Below are 9,294 nucleotides of genomic sequence, written 5' to 3' on the forward strand. Positions count from 1 at the left end.
CAGAAATGATTAAAAACTGGAGATTTCCTGGGAGTCTGAAAAAAAATGGGTGTGAATTATGAAAACCAAAGTGGTAATTTTGATAATAGTTATGACACTCTGTTAAAAGTTAAGTCTTCTTTATGGTGATAACTTTAGTATCTATTCTCAGTTCTCATCACAAAGAAAAAAGTTGTAACCGTATATGATGATGGATGTTAACTAACTTTATTGTGGTGATCATTTAACAATAAATACTAATATTGAATCATCTTGTTATATACCTGAAACTAATATAATATTGCTAGAGGCCCGGTGCACAAAATTCGTGCATTTGGAGGGGGGGCATCCCTCAGCCCAGCCTGCACCCTCTCCCAGTCTGGGAGCCCTCAGGGGATGTCTGACTGACAGCTTAGGCCTGCTCCCCCCAGCTGTCAGTGGGACATCCTTAGTGCTGCCGTGGAGGCAGGGGAGGCTCCTGCCAGTGCCGCTGCGCTCATGCTTGCCAGCCATGAGCCCAGCTCAGGGCTTTGGGCTGAGTGGTGCTCCCCTGTGGGAGCGCACTGACCATCAGGGGGCAGCTCCTATGTTGAGCATCTGCCTCCTGGTGGTCAGTCACCGTCAAAGCAACTGGTTGTTCTGCCGTTCAGTTGATTTGCATATTAGCCTTTTATTATATTGGATATGTCAATTATATGTAAACTAAACAATGGAAAATAATGTGTTGGTGAGGATGTGGAGAAATTGTAACCTTTGTATATTATTGGTGGGAACACAAAATGGCGAAGTCACTGTGAAACAAACAAAAAGCAAAACAAAATAATTAAGTCTTCTAAACATATTCTGATATACCTCCTTTCCTATTTATTTAGAAAAATCATTCTTTTCCTTTCTTTCCATGCCATTGAATAACTCTTGTGGTTAGCGACTTTCAGATTTTATAAATAAAATGGAACTTTAAGCTATTAAAAAGAGGTGTCAATGGACAACTGAAGGGCAAGAAGCTTCTGCTGAGAGACACATCAACACATTATTAACAAGCCCGAACTGAGATCTTTCTCCTGTGTGGACTGTGCAGGATAATGCCACCACCTACCTCCTCCTCCACTCCTTCCCTCTTGTCCTCTTCCCCCTCACTCCTCCTCTTCTGAGGCACCTTCTGTTGTAAACGTGTAAGCTCTGGAGACACTAAGAGAGCAGTAAAGGGCTTGCCTAGATTTCCAAATGGTGCTCCAAGGAGGTGGACTTAAGGTAACCATAATGCTATGCACAGAGATATTTTGGAAAACAACACAAGAGAAAAGTAAAACCATAAGATTTATATCTTTTAAATACAGAAAATGGTGTTCTGACTCAAGTCATTCAAATCCTCGTGGGCTACTTTCAAGCTAAGCTACCACGATTTATTTAATGCTTCGCTTTGGGACACAGCAGATCCCCTTTCTTCTCCTCTGAGTCTGGGTGAGTCTGAAGTTGGTAGTGAAAGGGAATGCTGAATATTGTACACAAGGAGTTGGGTGGGAATGCCGAGAGGTGCACACATGAGTTTTGTTGAGAGCTAAGGAGTAACCTCTCCTACCCTCCCTATTCTCTTAAAATTGTCTGGAGTGTGTATGCTCATACTCCCTAAATTTAAATATCCCCAAACCCAAGTGAAACAAATCACTCTCCCACCTAGTGGATTTGTTGACTCTCAGAAAGGTAGAGACAGCCAGTCTGGAGAGCAGGTGATGGCAATAATTTGTATATATCCCACCAACAGTTATTTCTCTCCTAGGAACAACTTAGTATCGTTCAGTTTCATGTTAAATAATCCACTGTCTTGAACTGTACTCTTATTGTTTCTCTGATATGGCTCTTGCTTCTCACATAAATTCCAAACTCTAATGTCAGAATCAAGACATATGAATCTCTTCTCCTAAAGCATCAAACCTCTCCCTCAGTAACTATGATTTGATTGATTGATGAAAGAGAAGGAACAAATGATTTGACAGACTAGTTAAGAAACAGAGAGCCCTAACCGGTTGGCTCAGTGGATAGAGCATCGGCCTGTGAACTCAAGGGTACCAGGTTCGATTCCGGTCAAGGACATGTACCTTGGTTGCACACTCCCAGTGGGGAGTGTGCAGGAGGCAGCTGATCGATGTTTCTCTCTGATCGATGTTTCTAACTCTCTATTCCTCTCCTTTCCTCTCTGTAAAAAATCAATAGAATATATTTTTTAAAAAAAAAGAAACAGAGAAAAAACTGAGGGAAATTCCTAACATTTGGAAATGTCAGAGTCTGAGTATGCTTTCACATTATACAGATGTGGATCTGTTTACAGAATCTCAAGGCATTCACAGGAACCCCAAGGACTGCCTCAAAAGCTGTTTCTATAGGTGAGAAGTGCGCAATCATGGTACCCCAAAGTAGACAATGACTGAAAATGCTTGCAGGGCCATGTCTCCTAGAATGCCCAGTCTTCAGGTGAATGGGCTTTACCTATCTGCAATTAAGAGCCAATGATGCCCAACATGAATTGACTGAAAGTATCAGATATGTTTGACATGCCTCATGTAATCATCATGATGGTTCTATATGGAAGGTACTAGGATCCCATCTCAGGGATGAGGAAATTGAGCTTTAGAAAGCTGAAGTAATTTGTGGAGGCCATATGGCTCAGTGGTGATGAACTTTTACCTGTTTAACCCAGAGGCCTGAAATCCTTCATCAACCATAAGTACTGCTCCTGAAGTGCAGTTTGTTGCTTTTGTTATTTTTGTTGCTTTTTTGCAAAGGCAAGAAATGCATTTTAAAAACTAAGGAAAATGAGAAACACTTGACGCATCCCTGGAAAAATATTTTGAAGAATTTAATAAGAAGTAAACCCCCTTAAAAGCCTTTTATTGCTAGAGAAATGTTTGTGTGGTAGAAGAGTAAAAATAATTTGAGGAATAAATTGAAGCAAGAAACTGTTCTATGGAATAGTAAAGTCCTTTATTTCTTTAAAAATAAATTTCTTAAAAACAAAATAAAATGCCAGAAAGGAATTTCTGAAGGAGTGATTTTGTTTTGCTTCTTCAGACATGAATTATGTCAAAAGATTACATGCTGTACATGTTTTATATTCAACAATGTCTGTGTGCACATTCTAAATACAAAACTAAGACAAGGGCAGTTATTCCCAACAATATGAATAGTAAATTCCTACTGACAGTGGAAAAACCGTCTTTGTCAGGAAATTTACTTTGAGATATATTTTTTTAAATTTTTAGTCACTTAGTATGCTATTAGGTATGTTTTTTCCCCCTCCATATTTCTATTTTCAGACTCAGTCTGGGAAGTTATTAGAACTTATAATCTAGAAGACAAGGCCATACAAGCATTTTCATGTCATTGTTTACTTTGGGGTACCATGATTGCTCAAAACTCTATTACAGAAACAGCTTTCCCCCAATGCCTTATTATGCATATTCTTTTTACCTGCAGTTAGGGAAAAGACACATTTCCTGACTATTACTACCTTTGTTGACAAAATTCACACATATCCGATGTGTTAGTATATCCACTAATACACATAGTATGTGTGAATTTGATGGGAAAAATATATCACATCATAGGCAGAAATTGTTTAGAATAGACTTTTGAAGCTGTTTACTCTAATTTTACAATTATTAGTAGGAATCAACAGAATGGAATGGTAGAAAGACCAAGATCTTAAGAATCAGACATCTCTGGAATCTAATTTTCAGCTGTGTACTTCGGTAAATTATGAGACTCTGAGCCTTAATTTTCTCACTGTATGATAAATATTTTCCTGAATTTAAATGAGATAATATATGCCAAGTGCCTGGCTCTTGGTGGGCACATAATATTTTTAGTTCTTTTTGTTTCCATCAAGCTTATTTCCTATTCAAAAATAGAATTCTGGTGAACTATAAAGGCACCTGGGAACAAGGTTCAGAACTCATTGCTAAGAGGAGACAAGATAGCGGCAGAATAGGCGGACAGATCCCAAGGCTTGTCCCGGAGCAAATAGAATGAGCAGCTGCAACAAATAACATCCACCCCGAATTGGCGAAGTATACTCAGCTGGCGAGACAGTTTGCAGCCGGGAAGGGCAGAGTTTCCCTGGAAAGGTAAAAGCCAGGGATCTGGGCAGGAAAGTTTGCCAGATCTCTGAGCCCAGAGGGTCAGAGGGAAACCATGCGGAACCCAGCAGCGTCCCTTGGGACAGGCAAAGCCTCTGACTGGGGAAAGGACCTCCTCAGGACTGTTGGCGCCGGGGGATTTGAGATCTGGGTTCCATAATTAAGGAAGTCTGAGCCCAGAGAAGGCAGCCTGAAGCACTGACCAGACCATGCAGTGCAGTAAGAGAGGAGCTTACAGAGACTCAGTCTCCCCCGTTTCTGCGGCCGTAGTTTGTTTGTTTGTTTTCACTGAACCCTGTTCATAGGATATTTCGGATACAGACACTCACCTGTGCTGAGGAGCGGGAGAAGGTGCGGATGAGTGGAATCTGGGGAGAGGCTGGGGAGAGAAGGGGGTCCAAAAGTGGTGGCAGCAAGTTGAGTGTGAGTCACGCCTGAGCCCAGGACCCGGGCAGCCATTTTCTCCTGAGGATATAACTCCTCCCTCCCTCCAGTCCCCAGGCAAGGAATACAGCCACACCCAGATTCCATCCTGAATGATACGAAGAATTAAACAAATCTGATTAGTCCCCGGGAGTTAACAGGGCCTGGCCTATAGAGGGGCCTTCAGTCCCATCAACAACAACAACAACAACAAAAATCACAGACATTCCAGAAAACTGGGATCTTAAACCAGCCAAAGGAGTGACATTTCAATTTTTCATTTTTATTTTGTTATTATTATTTTGTTCGCTCTTTTTTTTGTTTGTTGCTCTTTTTTCTCCTTTTTTGTTTGTTGCTTTATTTTCTACTTCTTTTCACATTATTTTCTCATCATTCAATTTTATTTTATTTTTACTTGTTATTTTCTATTTTTATACCATTTATTAAATCAATTTTTTTGTAAATATATTATTTTGTTCCCCTTCTGTCTCTTCTAATCCACTCATCCCTTTTCTACTTCCTCTATACTGAAGTGAGGTGCTCCCCATATTTATCCAATTCTTACCATTATTTCCTATATATCAGCTCAGCCTCTACAGATTCTGCCCCCACCCTCTTTACTGGGTGTTTGGTGTTTGTATTTGTTTGGTTTATCTATTGGTTCTGTGGTGTTCTCTCTCTCTCTCTCTCTCTCTCTCTCTCTCTCTCTCTCTCTCTCTCTCTATATATATATATATATATATATATATATATTCTCCTTTTTCTTTTCTCTCCTATATTTTTCTTTCTTTCTTTCTCTTAGCTATCATTTGTGCTCTCTTTTCTCGCCCCTAATTCTCTTTTCTCAGGTGGTCACTGATATTGGGGTTATCGGTGTCGTGAGTACATTCATGCTTTGTTCCCTTTGGGTCATGTCTTGTTCAGGTGAATTTTATCCTGCCTGGCTAAAGTGCTAGAGAGCAAGCCACATAACCAGACACCTGGAGAGGAAACTTCATTAACGAATGGGTCAATTACACCCTAGACCCAGCTACAGAGGCAGGAAGAAGGTGGAAGCGAGGGTGCAAAAGAGGAGTGTGTGGTTGTGTGTGTGTGTGTGTGTGTGTGTGTGTGTGTGTGAATGAGGCACAGTTAGACCCTGCAGGACCTTCGGGGGCAGGCTAACCGGGCTAGCCTAACTAGGCAGCCTCTGTTACCATTGCAAACAGTACAGGAGGCCAGCTCTTCTTCAGAGGCCTCGCCTTTTCAAAGAGGAGAGCTGATGTAACTGAGAGAACAGCCTCACCTCCACCCAGGGTGCCCTCAGGTAACACCTGGGACTCTACAGCCACCCCTGCCAGGGACCTGAAACCTTGGCTGTGGTCCCACGGTCACTGAGTCTCCAGCCACTCCAGGCGCAGGTTCCTGTGAGTTCTGAAGCATGCTCGCCTCTGACCAGCCCAATGCTTTAGTCCAGGGCACTGCAACCACGTGAGCAGCAGACACGTGAGCAGCACGCTCCAGTCCAAGGAGCATCAGCCCTGTGAGCAGCCTGCCCCAGGCCTAAGAGCAGCAGCCTCATGTGGCCTGCCCCTGTCCAAGGAGCAGCAGCTGTGTGAGTGGCCCGCACCCTTGTCCAAGGAGCAGCAACCACGTGAGCTGTCCGACCCCTCCGAGGAGCAGCAGCTGCATAAGCAGTCTGCCTACATATGAGGAGCAGCAGAATTGCGCAGCATGCCCCCATCTAAGGAGCAGCAGCTGTACACAGCCCGCATCCTGAACCAGTCCAAGGAGCAGCAGCCACACGAGCAGACTGCCCACATCCGAGGAGAGGCAGCCCTGCGCAGCACGCACTGTTCCGAGGAGCAGAGCCACACAAAGCTTGCACCTGTCCGAGGAGCAGCAGCCGGGTGAGTGGCCTGTCCCCATCTGAGGAGGAGCAGCCACGCATGCAGCTCACTCCCGTCTGAAGAGCAGCAACCGCACAAGCAACCCACTCCCGTCCAAGGAGCAGTAGACTTGTAATCAAACTGTCCAAGTCCAAGGAGCAGTAGCCCCACAAGCAGTCCACCACATTAGAGGAACAACAGCAGTGTTCAGCCAGCCCCCATCAAGGATCAGCAGCCATGTGAGCAGTCCACCCTAGTTCAAGGAGTAGCAGCTGCGTGTGTAGCCCGCCCCCATCAAAGAAACACCAGCCTCGTGATCAGCATACCCTCTGTCTGAGGAAAAGCAGCTGTGTGAAAAGCCTCCCTCCACCAGCCAGAGGAGCCACCACAGCTGTGAACAGCACCCACCAGAGGAGTTGCTGCCAACTGAGAAGCAGCTGTTACTACAACTACCCGAAGAGCAACCGCAGCCTGAGGAGCCACTGCCACCCAAGGAGCAGCCCCTGAACGACTCAACATCTAGATCTGTCAGTGAGACCAAACATGGGCAGACAAAGAAACCCCCAAAGGAAAGAAAAGGAAGACTTGCCAGAAAAGTAGCTAAGTGATACAGAGGCATGCAATATGTCAGAAAAAGAATTCAGATTAAGGGTCCTAGAGTGCATAAACCGGATGGATGAAAAAATCAAAAACCTATGCAAAAATCAAGAAGAAATGGATGAAAAAATCAATAACTTATGTAAGAATCAAGAAGAAATGAAGAGTTATATAGCTGCAATAAAAAACACCATTGAAAGTTTCAACAGTAGACTAGGAGAAGCAGAGGAACAAATTAGAGAATTAGAAGACAGGGAAGCAAAACACAACCAAACTGAACTGCAATTGGAGAAAAAAAATTAAAAGACAGGAGGAGAGCCTAAGGGAGTTATGGGACAACATGAAAACAAAACAACATACAAATAATAAGGGTGCCAGAACAACAGGAAGAGGAACAAGGGTTACAAAACCTACTTGAAGAAATAATATCAGAAAACTTCCCTGAGGTGGGGAAGAAAAAAGTCACACAAGCACAGAGAGTCCCATACAAGGTGAACCCGAAAAGACCCACACCAAGACACATCATTAATTACCATGGAAAGTGTTCAGGACAAAGAGAGAATCTTACAGGCTGCAAGAGAGAGACGGAAAGTTACATACAAGGGATCTCCCATTAGATTATCAAATGATTTCTAAACAGAAACACATCAGGCCAGAAAAGAATGGATGGAAATTTACAAAGTGATGCAAAGCAAGGGAATGAATCCAAGAATACTCTATCCAGCAAGGCTATCATTCAAACTTGAAGGGGAAATAAGAAGCTTCACAGACAAAAAAAGGAAGTTTATCACAACCAAGCCAGCAATGCAAGAACTGTTAAAGGAACTGGTATAAAAAGAAGACATAAAAAGCTAAGAAAGAAGACAGGTACAAAAATAGAAATGGCTACAAACAAGTACCTTTAAATAATAACTTTAAACGTAAATGGACTAAATGCGCCAATCAAAAGACATTGAGTGGCTGAATGGATAAATAAACATGACCCACATGTTTGCTGCCTACAAGAGACCCACCTCAGAATAAGGGACTCACACAGACTGAAAGTGAAGGGATGGGAAAATATCTTTCAGGCAAATGGAAATGAAAAAAAAAAAAAAAGCTGGGGTAGCAATACTTATATCTGACAAAATAGACCTCAAAGTAAAGGCCATAACAAGAGATACAGGAGGCCACTTCATAATACTAAAGGGATCAATACAACGAGAGGATATAACCCTGATAAACATATATGCACCCAATGCAGGAGCTCACAAATACATAAAAAAACTCCTGGAAGATATCAAGGAAGATATCAACAACAATACAATCATAGTAGGGGACTTTAATACACCACTGACATCACTGGATAAATCCTCTAAACAAAAAATCAGCAAAGAAACAGTAATTCTAAATGACTCACTAGATCAGATGGACTTAATTGACATCTTCAGAACATTTCACCCCAAAGCCGCAGAATATACGTTCTTCTCAAGTGCACATGGGACATCTTCAAAAATAGACCACATACTGGGTAACAAGCAAAGTCTCCCCAAATTCAAGAAGATTGAAATCATACCACGCATCTTCTCAGACCACAATGGCATAATATTAGAAATAAACTACAATAAAAACAACCCCAAATACTCAAACACTTGGAACCTGAATAGCATGTTATTAAATATTGATTGGGTTACCAATGAGATCAAAGAAGAAATTAAAAACATCCTGGAAACTAATGACAATGAAAACACAACAATCCAAAACCTATGGGACACAATGAAAGCAGTCCTGAGAGGGAAGCTTATAGCCCTACAGGCCTACCTCAAAAAACAAGAAAAAATGGTAGAAAATCATCTAACTCTACATCTCAAAGAATCAGAAAGAGAGCAACAAGAAAAGCCCAGAGTGAGCAGAAGGAAGGAGATAATAAAGATTAGAGCAGAAATAAATGACATAGAGACCAAAAAAACAATACAGGAAATCAATGAAACCAAGAGCTGGTCCTTTGAAAGGATAAACAAAATTGATAAACCTCTAGTCAGGCTCACCAAGAAGCAAAGAGAGAGGACCCAAATAAACAAAATCAGAAATGATAGAGGTGAAATAACAACAGACCCCACAGAGAAACAAATGATTGTTTAAAAATACTTTGGACAACTCTACTCCAACAAACTAGACAACCTGGAGGAAATGGACATATTCCTAGAAAAATACAACATTCCAAAACTCAATCAGGAAGAATCTAAAAATCTCAATAGACCAATAACTATGGAAGAAATTGAAGCAGTCATCAAAAAGCTTCCAGCAAACAAAAG

Source organism: Myotis daubentonii, chromosome 6, assembly GCF_963259705.1.
Source record: "Myotis daubentonii chromosome 6, mMyoDau2.1, whole genome shotgun sequence".
NCBI lineage: Eukaryota > Metazoa > Chordata > Mammalia > Chiroptera > Vespertilionidae > Myotis > Myotis daubentonii.